A 15,417-nucleotide genomic window follows, 5' to 3' on the forward strand; every position below is an offset into this window, starting at 1 on the left:
ATGGGTTAACACCTCCCAAGTTTGCCTTTTTCATTCGCAAGAGTTAGGAATCGAACTCCTGACCACTTGTTTAAGAGATGAGAGCCCTTAGCCCCTTACCACTCACACCAGCCAACTTTGATTATTATCAATTAGTTTTAGGATAAAACCTATGTTATGTTATTAAGTGGTTTATTTCTCCTCCATTTGGGTGTGACCCGACCCGTTTTCATGTTTTGACGATAAATATCTTTAATTCAACGATTATATTTCTAAGTGGAAATAAGCCTTTGAAACAAATATTCTTTATATAATATTCCCTCCATTCAATTATTTCACACCATAACCTTCTATTTTGTACATTATTCACAATGAAACATTCAATTTCAATTTTCTCTCAATATATAAATGAAAATATATTTATGTGAGATCTTATTTATTCGTCTTTACGAGTACAATAAAAATATCTAATTTTTATATTTTTGCAAAACCTTAGCTAATGATATCAGACTATTGATTTCTTATTCTCTTCATTCATAAGGATATCACTTATCAATACGCGAAAGTGATAATTAGCCCCTTAAGTTTGGTCAATTATGAGACAACCCTCATAAATTACAAATGTAATCCCTCTGTCACGGTTATTTGTTGTCCTATTTCATTTTGGGTGTCTCAGTCAATTGTTGTCCTATTCCATTTTGGAGTGCCTCGGTTAATTGTTATCCTTTCTATTAGAGTAAATTATCAATTACACCCACGTCAAATACACATTTTTACATTTACTCCCACGTCAATTTTTTTTATTAAATTACACCCAAGTTAATAGCTCAGTTTACAAATTGCACCCAATATCGGAATCCGGCCACTTTTCCGTCAAAATTCAATTTTTTTTAAAAAAAAATTGATTTTAGGACGATTTTGCCCTTGTTCTTTCCTCTTCTTCTTCCTTTTCTTGACTGTTCTAATTTATTCTTCCTCTTTCTTTATTTATTCTTCATCTTTCTTCTTCTTCCATTTCATTTTCTCCGGATTTATTATTATTTTTCTTTCTTCAAATTTCTTTTTTTAATTTCTTCTTTCTTCTTCTTTCATTTCAAGTTCTCCAGATTTATCAACCCAAATGCACATTATGAATTAGGGATAAATAACATAAAGTAAATAATTTCCCTCACATCAAACAAATCCAATCAAAATAAAAAGCAGAAGAATGAATTAGGCGGTGCGAATCTGGGTTGATGAGCAACTCTTGGTGGTCGTGCTTGAGCTCGGTGTACGAATTGCAGGTGGTTTGGGGAGATTTTTCAATATTTGTTGGGTTTGGGGAATAAAGCAGACAACAACAAAAAGTCGAAAACAACCACCCAAAAAGTCAATTGATAAAATTAAGGGGAAATAATTAGAAGTAAAATGGAGGAGATATCAATTAAGGTTGGATCAATGCTTATTGATTTTAATTTGTGTATGGAGTATAGGTGTTTGGATTTTTTATTTATTTGATAAGGAAAAAATGATTGAAATCGGGGAAGGCTTCATGGTTATTGTTGTAATGGAGGAGGAAGAAGATGAAGTTGTAATGGAGGAGAAAAATGAAGCTCAAAGGTGGAGGAGGAAATAGGGGAAGTAACTCAAAATCACACAAAATCAGACTAATAGATTCGGGGGCAAAATTGTCATTTCATAATTTTTTTCGCCGGAAAATGGGGTTGGGTGCAATTTATAAACTGAGCTATTAACTTGGGTGTAATTTAAAAAAAAAATTTGACGTGGGAGTAAATGTAAAAATGTGTATTTGGCGTGGGTGTAATTGATAATTTACTCTTTCTATTATGATAATAAACTTGATGAGCAATTTGATCATTCACACTTAGTTTGTTCCACTTGTCATTTAATAATTAACTCCTCCCTTTTCTTTCGCTTTTGTGCTAAAACTAAAGGACAACAATTGAGCGGAACGGAGAAATAATAATTAGGCTCCATAATTTTAATTAAAAATTGAAATTCAACCCAATAAGTTAACTAGCATGTAGTCTGTATTCATCAACGTTACTCCACGTAACATTTCAGTAACTCACTGAAATGCATTAATATTACAATATACGGATAATCATCATTTATTCATACATAATATTGTCCTTTTAAGATACTCATACATAATTACTCCGAACATATTCCCTTCAATAATCAACAAGTAATTAATTACTCAAGGGCAAAAAGTTACCGCGTAATTAGTACCACTGGGACAAGTAAAAGTACTAGTAGCATCATCTTTAGGGTAACTATAAGCACTAGGGCAAGCATTCTTGAAATACTGTGAAAATGGCGTAGGTCCACAACTACCTGAATTGCAACAATATTGGTCTGTCTTGAAAACCGTGCATGGGTTGTTACACCCACCTGGGGCCTGTAGCTGACTTGGGCACTGCCCAATCAGGTTGGCCCGACAAGTTGGCCCGGAGGTGCAACCATTGGATACGGGCAGGAATGTCATGGGCACGTTAAAACCGTCGACTAACGATATGTCAAAAAAGTCGAGGTTGTTAAATTGCTTAAGGGCGTATTCAGCTAGGGTGTTCGGTGGTGTACCGTAACCGGTGCACTGGAGGACCCCACCGCAGTCTCCGGTGGTGCAGCGGAGTCCGTTGCCCCCGGTTGAGGTGCACCCGGTCCGGGGCCAAACACGGGCTCTGTCGACCCGGGTTGGCACCGATAGTCCAGGTATCACCCTGGTTCATCTGTCGCCCACCACCTGGGACGGCAGCGGCCCAGACTGGAAAATTACAATTACTTTTAATTGTGAAAGTAGCAGCATGGGTGTGTGTAAGGAAAAGGGATGTCGCTAAGACGAGACACAAAATTAGGACGGAGTTCAAGTGACTCATCTTTTGTGACCGGGGAAGAAGTATGTGAAGTGTTTTGTCTAAATTATTTGAGGAGTAGTGAGTAGTGTGAATTTATTAGTTAAGATGGCTTGGTTTATATAGAAAAAATGGCAAGAATGGATCTTTGAATATGCTATGTTTTGAGTCCTCTATCTGACTTTTCTCGTCATTTAAAATCGTTGCCAATAACTCTACTCCGTATTTGTTTATAAGATTTATTTGTTCTATATAAAATTAGTGGCGTGATCAATTGTGATAACACTGATCAAAAGATTTCTAGACTTTTTTAATGTCAATTGAATTCAAAAGATAATGATAGGGCGTCACCTGGTGGTGCCCAATGATGAGTTAGGCGCCACCAGGTGGGCTAACTCATTTTCAATAAATTTATTATCAATACATTTTCGCAGTGGTGGACGCCAATTACGAATATGCATTCATGCATGCATGATGCATTCACTGACTGGGAGTTTATACCGCTTATAGTCAGTTCTGCCAAACTGCTGAATTTCCTCGTCTCAACTCTCATTGTCAATACACATTTGCGGCAATATCTGTTATACACCAACAGTCTAAACTATTTGTTCCAGCTGCCGTTTACGACTAATGGGACTTGTAACTTGTTTGCACAATAAATTAGCGCCTAACAATTTTATCGGAAATTCGGCAACTTCCTAAACTAAACCATTGAACGTAAAGTTATGTATTTATGTTAAACACAGCATACAAGAATTTCTGGGAATTTGAGGAAAAAGGTACCATATTATCGGTTGTATAAGAATATTGTACAACTGTATTGAATTTAATTGAGTTTATGTATATATTTTTTTGAAACTTTTAAAAAACTTTGGGTTATATTTTCATATTTTAATATTAAAACTAAATAAAATTGAGCCTATATGATTATTTTTGAGTGTCGTTATAATTTTTGGAGTTCAATAGTTGTATAAGAGAGCTCGTACACTTTACATTTAAAAGTCAAATCAATAGTATATATATAATCCGCAAAACAAGGGATTTCAATGTAATTAAATAAATCTATACAAATTAATTATAATATATAATTTTTAATCGATAGTGCCGTGTGATAGGCCTAGGAACTTCAATGTATATATTATATAGATTTTGGTTGGAGTATAAATTAAGAAAATACCAGAATATCGTGATTTTCCTTAAAATAAAGGGTTATTTTACGAGAATAATCCAAACTAAGGCCCCTCTTCTCATATTAACCCAAACTAATGTTTAACTCAGAAAAATCCAAACTATTGCATCATTTAACTTGTACTAATCTCATCCCATATTTGACCTGATACAACCTGTTGCCCAACAGGTCATGAGGTGAGCCCACTGCTTTTCTATTTTTTCTTCTTCCTTTCTTCATGGTCATTCACATCTTCTTCCTTCTACATTTCTTCATTCTCTCTGCAACTTTTACAAAAGCCAAAACCCCTCCAAGTTCTTCACCTTCCTTCTCTCCATTTTTATGTAACCCTAAAATTGCAAATGTTTCCCAGATATAATAACAAAACGGTTGTCTTCATCATAACCTCCTTAACCCTGTAATTCTTATTTAATGCTTATTTAGGACAATTCAACCGTTAAACCACCCTAAAATTCCAAATTTCAAGTATACTTCACTGTTACAATCAAGATTTTTCAAAAATGGAAGCAAACTGGCTCATATCCTGAATTATATCCCAAATTAAGTATCAATTATAAGCAAATATCTCGATTTAATGAACTAAAAATACCGAATTAGGCCTAATAATTACCATGTGAGAGTGAAGAGAATCAAAGCCCCAATTGAAATAATGGCGCAAAACGCCATAGATTGAAAGCATTCAACCAGCAATTCAATTCAAATTTGACGATTAATCAATTATTCTCGCTGTATTAATTGGGGAAGAACAGGGAAAAGTGAGGAGGCAGAAAAGAGAATAAGGTATTGTGAAGGAATTAATTGGCGCAAATGGAAGTTCATATGTTTTTCATATTGCCCAGATTTTCTAGGTTATGTTTTAATTTGGTGAAGAATTTTAATTTTTGTTTTATTTTTGTTAAATGTGACTTGATTAGTAGGTAGCCGGTTACCGGTTTTATTGTGAGAAAAATGAGGGCATAATTCGGATTATTATAAGAAGGAAGGACATAAGTTGGATTATTCTTATGAAATAATCCTAAAATAAACATGTCTCATTTATGATATTAATTAGTATAAAGATGTTAATTATTTAATATACACAAATATAATATAAGTATGGTATATTTTGGAAACTATTAAAAGTAAATAATCAAGTTAGAATTCCAAAAAATATAATATTCCATAATTAAAATAATTAGCATATTGATTGGTCAAACATGCTAAAACCCTTGAATGTGCAAAAAATTGGCCAATATGCCGTTTACCAAACAGCGCCATAAGCCTCTTAAAATTGCATGCCTAAATAATAAAAATAATTCTGTTAGTAGTGAAAGGAATTGTAGTAACATTAGATATAGTAATATTAGCAATCACTCATTTGAATATTCAAATTAACAATATTAACAGCGAGCTAGAGTAGTGAAAATAATAGACGTAACAACGAGAGTAGTGAAATTATCAATATTAATGTGGCACTAGTGAAAGTAAAAATAATTATGTAACAATACTAACAACAAAGAAGGTATATATTAACAATTAGCAAACCAATCGATTTAATTAAAATATTAATAGCAGGAGTCGTGAATTTGTCTCATAATTTATTTCATCGTAATTTTAAGATATGTCATAGAAAAATATATTAATGATAAATTTATGAGTTATGCAACTCTAATGTAGTTTTATTTAATTAAAAATATATTTTATTGATAGATAGAGATAACTCGGACAAAATTGGGTACAATACTAATCAATACTATATATTAATTCCAGAAACCAAGGGACTTTAATGTAATTAAATAAATTTATACAAATTTATTATATTATATAGTTTTAAATCAATAGCACTGTGCGATTGACATGAACAAGGGATTTCAATGTAAATATAATATAGTTTTGGTTGATGGTATAAATTTAGAGAACACCGGAATATGGTGATTTTCCTTAAAATAAACATGCCCACTTATGGCATTAATTAGTATAAATATGATAATTGTTTAAACATAAACAAATGTAATATAAGTATATTATATTTTGGAAAATATTAAAGATTAAATAAATCAAGCTAGATTTACAAAAAAAATATAATATTCCATAATTATTTCGACTTAATTAATTTATTGCATATATGTAATGAGAGTAATAAAAGTAACCTTGGATATAGTAATCACTCATTGGATACTTAAAGAGTAAAATTAATAATTCTGTTAGTAGTGAAAAGAATTGTAGTAATAAAATTGGATATAATAATATGATAGTAATCACTCATTTGAATAGTCAAAGTAATTATATTAGCAGCGAACGGGTGTAGTGAAAGTAACAAAAGTAGCAACAAGAGTAGTGGAATTATCAATATTAATGTACAAGTAGTGAAAGTAACAATAATTACGGCGAGAATAGTGAAACTAAAAGTAATAATAACGAATGTAATAAAAGTAACAATACTAAGAACAAAATAAAGTATATATGAACAATTAGCTAAGGAATCGATTTAAGTAAAATAGTAATAGCGGGATTAGTGAATTTGTCTCATAATTTATTTCATTGCAATTTTAAGATATACTCCGTATCATAAAAAAATATATTAATGATATATTTATAAATTATGCAACCTTAAAGTAGTTTTAGTTAATTGAAAATATTATTTAATGCTAAATAGTGTAAATATTATATAGTTTTGGTTGAAGTATAAATTTAGAGAATATCAAAATATGGTGATTTTCCTTAAAATAAACCTGCTCCATTTATGTTATTAATTAATATATCATATAATTATACAATTATTTAACATACACAAATATAATATAAGTAGGTTATGTTTTGGAACTATTAAAAGTTAAATAAATCAAGCTAGATTTCCAAAAAATACAATATTCTATAATTATTTCGATTTGATTTAATGCATATATGTATTATATTTATAAATAGATAACCTCTTAAAATTGCATGACTAAATAGTAATAGTAATTATGTTAGTAGTGAAAATAATTGTACTAACATTGGATATAATAATATGTTAGTAATCACTCATTTGAATAGTTAAAGTAACTATATTAGCAAGAAGAGTAGTGAAGTAATAGAAGTAATAACGGTAGTAGTGAAATTATCAATATTCATACAACAGTAGTGAAAGTAACAATAATTACGGCGGGAGTAGTGAAAGTAACCGTAGTAATAATGAATGTAATAAAAGTAACAATATTAACAACAAAAGAAAGCATAAATGAGCAATTAGCTAACTAATCGATTTAAATAAAATATTAATAGCGGGAGTAGTGAATTTGTCTCATAATTTATTTCATCGTAATTTTAATATATGGTATAGAAAAATATATTAAAGATAAATTTACAAATTATGCAACTTTAAAGTAGTTTTATTTATTATAAAGCTTAGAATTCTATCACAAGTTTAAGCCCATCTATTAGAGTGTTTAAAAGATTCTAGGAACCGGAGATCAAAAGACAAAGGGTCCCTCATATATGTTTCAATGTAAATAAGGTAAAGTCATTGTTGTTTTTAACAAACCACGAGGGATCAATTCCTGGTGCTGCACATTTGTTCACTACCATTTTCTCAAGAATACATATTTGTTTTATATTAATATTTTTTTTTTGGAGATAATTTGTTGGATACTTTTTACCTTTTTAATTGAAGATTTAAAAATTAATTTTACAATTAATAGAAATGAGATGTACCTTTTTTTTGGTCGCGAAAAAATATTCATAGATACTAGGGATATCACAGGGACGGGTTTTGGTGAGTCTCGCGCTCCACACTCATCCCACTTAGGGAGGATGCTGATAATGATTGGTGGGTGGTGGGACGGAGATGGGTATCAAAAGCATCATCTGACGGCTGTCGCGGGTCGTGGGACCGGTGCGAGTATCACAGTATCACATGAGACCCTCGGCAGCCTCCCCACGCCCACTTTGCAAAATTTGCGGGCTTTACTAGTAGTTAATTAAATGTTAACTTGTTTTAGACCACTTTGCGAACTTTGCGGCCTTAAAAACTACTACTCGCACGGGTGGTAAGGCGGGTGTGGGTACACATTTCAGTTCGCGGATACGGGTGCGGGACACAATTCCTCTGAACCCACCCCGTCTCAATGACCTCCCTACTCACGATAATTACCAATATACTGTATTCATCAACAATATAGTCGTACTATATTGTGAACGGTTTTTTATTATTTAGCAAGAATAAAAATCGACCCTATACGGCTATACCACTTGTTTATTAAGTGTATAAGGCCTTATTCCGTACCCTAACTTTAATTTGTGACAAGGTAATTACGCGTTGTACGATTTGAGTTGTAGGACAATGAAGGCTCATTTATTAGTCCGAGACTACAAACGTTGTCGAATTCGTTAGCTTATGGAGTTATCATCGTGTTATTTCATCCACTCAATCTCAGTCCTGTCCAAATGACTTTGATTAATCAGTTTGACATTTCAAAACATCTTGAGGTTTACGGAAACGTTTTCCACATCCAATGTCGAATTTTTCCATTCCTGAGCACGACTGGCTTGACAACTACTCTATACGAGAATATAAAACAATACTCTATAAAAATAGGGTGATGCTACCGTTATATTTAATGTAACTCAAATACAAGCTAATTTTATGCTTATTTTATCTCTCACAACTAAAACGATAGCTGATTTATGATCATTACCCTAAAAAGAATAGCATATGAATTAGAGAGTTTCAGATTTTGTTATTCAAGCACATCCGATAGTTGAGCCGAGTTAATATTAGCACCTCGAAAAGCTTGGGATCGGTGTGGATTGTATAATATTTTGCTCTTATTTTAGAGACACTAGAATTTTGGAGAAAGGATGCCTCTAAATTATTGAGAGATCACTTTTATCGTACTTCTTTATGTATTTTACTCTTTTTATTATTTATTATTTATTGTGACTCAAAATGTTTTTTTTTTATTTGGTACATGCATGTTTACATAATAATCATAACTCTTTTTATCATATATTGTAACCATTTTTATTAGTACCTCATATTAAAGTATACATACCTATTTTATTACATTTTATACCATTTTAATTTGTAAACAGTATCCCAATAAGTTTATTCAGAAACCGTCTCACTGAAGAACTAATCTTTTATAAAAAAAATAATTTATCGTTCATATATATTTGTTTCACCCTATCAAATGTGTGTATTAACTCCCCCAATAATATTTTAAAAAATAACCTTCAAATCCCAGTTACTAAAGTATATCAAAAGAAAAAATAAAACTTTTAATAACAATTATATATAAGCATGACTTAAGTTTAATTCAATTCAAGTTAGACTTAGTTTAAGTTTTTTTTTTTTTTTTTTTTTTTTGGATAAAGGGGAGCATTAGAATTAAAATAAACGGTTCAAGAGTTTACAATACATCACGGGGGCGGGTCTGGGGATAGAGGCACGCAGGCCAAAACAGAATCAGAAATACAGAGTTCAACAACAAAAGGAGGGGGGTAATCCCACTCAAAGCAGCCTAACGAGGAACTGGTGTCACAGAAGGAATGATGGGCAAGGGCATCAGCAACACGGTTAGCCGTCCTTTTTTCAAAAACCAGCGTCAAATGGGGGGAGTCCTGCAAGAGGTCCCTACACTCAAGAATAATGTTAGAATACGGACCACAGGGGGGGGAGGGGCGTAAAATAGAGGTCACCGCATCAAGACAATCAGAAGCAATCAGGACATTGTTCACATGGACTCTAGAGCGAATGATCCCATCACGGATGGCAAGAACCTCACTAAGGAAAGGGTTAGGGGCAAGGAGGCGGGTGGACCAACCAGATACCCAGGAACCAGAAGGATCTCTAATAACACACCCCAGGCTAGCAAAGGAGGAGGAGGGGGAAAAGGCCGCATCAACGTTGGCTTTAAGCCAACCAAGCGGCGGAGGGGCCCAGCTCAAAGAGTAGCTAAAGGCATCAAGGGGGGTGGTAATCACAAGGGGGCCAGGGCGGGTGTGGTCAGAGGCATGGGTCCAGGCAGAGGCCTGGGAGGTCACGGAGGCACAGAAGGAGGATGGGGTAAAAGTGTTGGGAGTGGAGAAGGTAAGGTCACAACGTCTAAGCCAAAGACGCCAAAGGAGGAAAGTGAAGAGGGTATTCCAGGAAGAGGAGCGAGACGAACAGTTAGTAAGGAGCCAAGGTTGAAGATCGGAAGTGAAGAAAGAGTCAGGGACATTAAGGAGAGTCCAACAATGAGAGGCAAAGCAACAGTCTCTCAGGGCATGGAGGGAGGTTTCAGGGATAGAAGGGTTGGGACACAAGGAGCAAGATGGGCTGGGGAGGATGTTTCTCCCAAAGAGAGAGGCTTAGTTTAAGTTTGCATGCTTGATAATGAGTTCAATTATTTCAAACTCGAATGACCTCAAGATTGACTTTAACTCGAGTTTTGTTTCATGGCTACAAATCGAGCAACATTTGACTTGGTTAATTCATTGTTGCCTCTAAAAACGCAACGATATGTGCTAGAATAATACGAACGAATTCGACGGTCCAATTGATTACGCATTCATATGCTTGTATAGTTGTGTATATGGTTCGTACTTCTTACAACTTTTGTTATCTTACTATAAAACAGTACCTCATGCGGAAGAATCAGAAAATCGACAACTAAACGTCTGGATAAATTACGTACGGAGAATATAGTAACATTTCAAAAAAAAAAAAATGTTTAGTTACATTTACTCAGTTGATTTTACTTACATTAATTTTGCTCATTAACAAAAATATAATTATTAGTTTCACCACATCAACAAGGTCACTAACAATACCATCGCATCAAAGTTTTAAGGGGCATTTGGTTGAAGAAATTGGGTTGAGGTTGGAATAAATTTGATCCATTTTAATATTTGATCCTGAAAAGGTACCTGAAACCTGATAAGGTGACTGAAATTAAAAAGGTACCTGAAAAGTTAGCTTAAAATTGGAAACTGATAAGGTAGCTGATTAATTGTAAAGTGTTTGTAAAACTAATCAAAAAGAATCGATTTTTGTAAAATGACATAAAAGGACATTAATAATTATAATAAATTAATTTAAATAAAGGGTAAATATGTAAAGTAGAACATTTCAGCTACCTGAAACTTTAAAAAGCTACCTGGAGTAGCTTTTCATTTCAGGTACCTAAAAAGTCTGAAATGACTTTACCAAACAGTACTAGGTAAAACAACTACTTGAAATTAGACCTGTCAAACGGGTCGGGCGGGTCGGGTCCCGGGTCGGGTCATACGGGTCGGGTCAAATACGGGTCGGGTCATACGGGTCACGGGTCGGGTTAGGGTCAAAATACGGGTCAAGAAATAATTTTTAACGTCTTTTTTAAACGATTTTTTTAATTTAAAAAATATTTTTTTAAAAATTAAATATATTTTAAATTATTATATTAGTCATATTCATCATATACAATAATTATATTGATATAATTATTAAAATAAAGTTTTTTAATAATTATTTTATTATTAAATATTATAAAAGTTATATAAAATTGACTTTTTAGTTGACTTTTTAATTTTAAATAATAAAAAAATAATTTTTTAACTATATTTTCAAATATAATATATAAATAATAATATTTTTAATAAAATTCATGATTTTCCTTGACCAACGGTCGACCCGCTCAAGTCGGGTCTCGACCCTAAAATAACGGGTCATTTCGGGTTCGGGTCAAACGGGTCGCGGGTCGAGAAAACCGGGTTTGTAACCCTAAGAAAACGGGTCGGGTCGGGTCGGGTTTACGGGTCGGGTCGAGTTTTGACAGGTCTACTTGAAATATTAGTCAAATCAGGTTGCTTGGTCAAATCAGGTACCTGAAATGACTTGTCAAACATAGCCTTAGCGATCTTACTTTTACATTAAGAATGCAAAGAAAATATTTATTTAAAAAAAAAGGAAAATTCACGCATTGGTGTTGAGATTTAACATTTTGCACAAAATACAGAATTTTTTTATCCGGAAAATTTTAAAAAACCATAACTCGTGTTTACAAGTTTAGAAAGTGCCAAAGTTTTCTTTAAATCGATCATCTTTCGAAGTACTACGATTTGAAAAAAAGAAATTTGTCGAGTTTGGAACTCGTGACTAGAGGTGGCAAACGGGTCAATCAGATCAGTTTCGGTTCGAGTTCTTTCGGATTGAGTTATTTCGGTTTATCTTTTTTCGATTTCAGTTCGGTTCAACTTAGGCTGGATTCAGTTTTCACTTTTAATCGGTTGTAAATATTTTGGGTCGGTTCAGGTTCAAGTTGGGTCAATATCGGTGCAAATAAGGTTCGAGTCGGGTCAATATCAGAGCATAAAATATTCGAGCCAGGTCATAATCGAATCAGATGTCATTGGATTAGGTCTTTATTCAAACATTGGATATAATACGAATAATGTTTTTAAAAAAAGTAATAAATAATGTTTTTTTTGTAAAAGTACGATATAATATTAATTCATTGACGTCAAAGGAGTGATACTTATGTACAAAATGACGCCCTATATTGACCCAACTCGAACTTGAACCGACCCGAAATATCTACAACCGATTAAAAGTAAAACTGAATCCAACCTAAGTTGAACCTGTTGGAATATCTGTCCTCCGACAATAATGCGATCACAATTGTCGATCATAATGATCACATGTCTAAATCTCATTTTAAGAATACATGTGAGATGTAATATTTTACAGTCAACTGGTCCACACATATCGGTAATGATTGGCTGACTAGAGTTTGACATTACTGTCGTGCGACGGTGGTGATCAGTTGATCCCTTTAGGTCATACCTATAGGGAAATACTCTTAATTGATTATTTAATTAATCGTATGCCGAGATGAGTTAATTAAATTGCTTAAAAATTGACGGATGATTTTGTGAGTAAAATTAACGTGTCTTATTGTAATTCGATTATATTAGATACGGTCTAAGTAATTGAATTGTTTTATTACTTAGATAAAATTATTGTTTACGAAACAATTTGGAATTGAAATTGAATGAATAATTTATTATAAATACAAGACGTTGTAATTTATAATTTGATAAACCGTTTTGGTACAAGTAATTATTTAATTACTAGTCGATTTTGTAAATGACATATTTTATGAGTATGTTGATTTTTAATATGTTAAAAATACATTACAAATTCACATGTCAAGTAACATGTCACATATGTCACAATTGACAAATGACAAAATAAAATGGACCTTCCATTTTATTTTGTATGTACCGAAAATTCGAGGGAGTATTAGTGGAAAAATTATGTTGATTATTTTAATAAGAGAAAACATAATTATTAAAGCCTAATCTCTAGCCATGCAACCCTACAAGCTTTTGCGAAGAGCAAAAATAAAAGGCATTGGGCATGTTACCCAAGGCCAATAATTTCGGCCACCATAGGGGAAAACAAAAGAGTTTTTCTTTTTCTAGTGTAAGAAAAATGCATACTCTCTACAATTTGTGAAAATTCTAGAGAAATAAACTCCAAATAATTCCTCCTTTCCACCGAAATAGTAGAGAGACAAATTAATATTTTGTGTCAATTTTTAGGTTAGACTTTTATTATTACTAGATCATAATAATATTTGTTATTGAGAGGTTTCCTTGGGTATTCACTTTTGGGAGAGATTATATACTTGAATCTTTGTTCATCCATTATTTGGAATGCTCAAGAACTAACAAGAAGGAGATCTTGTTGGTGCCCTTTTAATCCGAAATTTATAGTAAGGAAAACGATTTCTTCACTTATCTATTTTAGTTTGCATGCATAAGATTTGTATTTAATTTTATGACTAAATTAAAATGTAACATATATGAATATGTAAAGTAATGAGATATAGATTTCTAACAAGCGGTATCATGAGCCTTAGGTTGTTTGCATGCAAATCGGTTATAGTTTTTCCGAGTTATACGATTAACATATAAAACTTATAAATTTGTGTTATTATGATATATCACGAAATAAATTATTCATGTTGAAGTTTCTGGTCCTAAAATGTATTTAGGATTTTTTGGTTAATTTATGGATTTTTATTGTTCATTTTATATAATAATGGCATTAAAATGTGATTTTATGATAAAAATGTCATTTTCGGACTAAAATTAGCTAAATTTCGAATTTTCCAGTGGTTTTTGGATATATTTTCACATATATTATTTTTAGATGACCTGTAAATTTTCAGAATTTTTTGGAGCTTTTATGCTCGAAATATGGATTTTTCATGATAAAAATCGAATTTAAATGAAAAATAGGTTAATATGAGAAATATTTCGAATCTAGTCATAAAAATTTGGTATGTTATCACATGCAATTTTACAAGATGTGTGTAAAATAATAGGCTATAATGAAGTCTTTATGCATGATTTATGAATTTTTGATGAAAAATAGCATAAATAGTGACTTTAATTAGTGAATAATTGATAAAACATACTTCATGACTAAAGAAAAACGTCACATGTTGCATTTTATTACCTATTTCAGATCTAAAATTGAAAAGTTGATAAATATAATTTTTCTCATGTTTTTATGATTATTATTGATAAATCCGATAAACCGCAACATTATTTTTCCGATAAATTTTCGAAATTTTAACCTAAGTTTTTGAATATTATGAGTGTCATGGTATTTTTCCAGAATGTTCATGAGTTTAAATTTCAAATTTCAAATTTATTTGAAATTTTTATGATTTATTTGGAGTTTATGGCTTTTTATTGTAATTTTGAGTCCATTAATGAACAAATTTTAAGAAATAAAAGTTAATTATTGTCAAAATGTTAGTGGAGACTAATTTGAGTCCTAAGTTGGTTAGGGTAATTAACTTGTGCATAAATATGATTTTATGTAATTTATTGTGATTTTTAAAAGGTTGAATCACGCAAATCCGTAAAAACCGTTTAATATACGATATTGGCTCCTTAAAGGCGATTTAGCATAAAATTGGGCATGTTCATACATATTATAATGCTGCATTTTATTTATGATTGTCATAATTTTATTTTATGTAATTTTGAATTATGTAATTTTAGTTAGTATGGCCTTAGTTTTTAATTGGTATTACCCGAAATGTATGGGAATATCGATTCGGTTGTAATTTATTGTGATCTCGTATCACCATTTTGTAATTTAATAGATTTATTTTTATTTTAATTACAAATGTATAATAGGAAATTATGTAATTTGTTATGTAATTTAATTATTCCGGAGATCCTTGAAGACGGTGTCACTCGAAAAGAAAATCCATTAAAGACGGTGTTACCTCGAGATGCGTGCCTCAACCGAAGTTCAAGGGACCAATGGAGTTGGTTTCCGAATATGTAATAGTTAATTAGATTTTCTATTTTAGGAAGGCCATACTAGGATTTATTTTTATGCTTTGCATTTTATTTATATGTCGCATGCATCGCTAAATCGCCATA

At 32.1% G+C, this 15,417-nt stretch overlaps 1 pseudogene; it reads right to left on the bottom strand.

Annotated features, from left to right (window-relative positions):
* Positions 1–1,991: 1,991 nt before the first annotated feature.
* LOC141587275 (protein P21-like) lies at positions 1,992–2,985 on the bottom strand (annotated as a pseudogene).
* Positions 2,986–15,417: the final 12,432 nt, after the last annotated feature.

This window comes from Silene latifolia, chromosome 6 (assembly GCF_048544455.1).
Source record: "Silene latifolia isolate original U9 population chromosome 6, ASM4854445v1, whole genome shotgun sequence".
In the NCBI taxonomy this organism is placed as follows: domain Eukaryota; kingdom Viridiplantae; phylum Streptophyta; class Magnoliopsida; order Caryophyllales; family Caryophyllaceae; genus Silene; species Silene latifolia.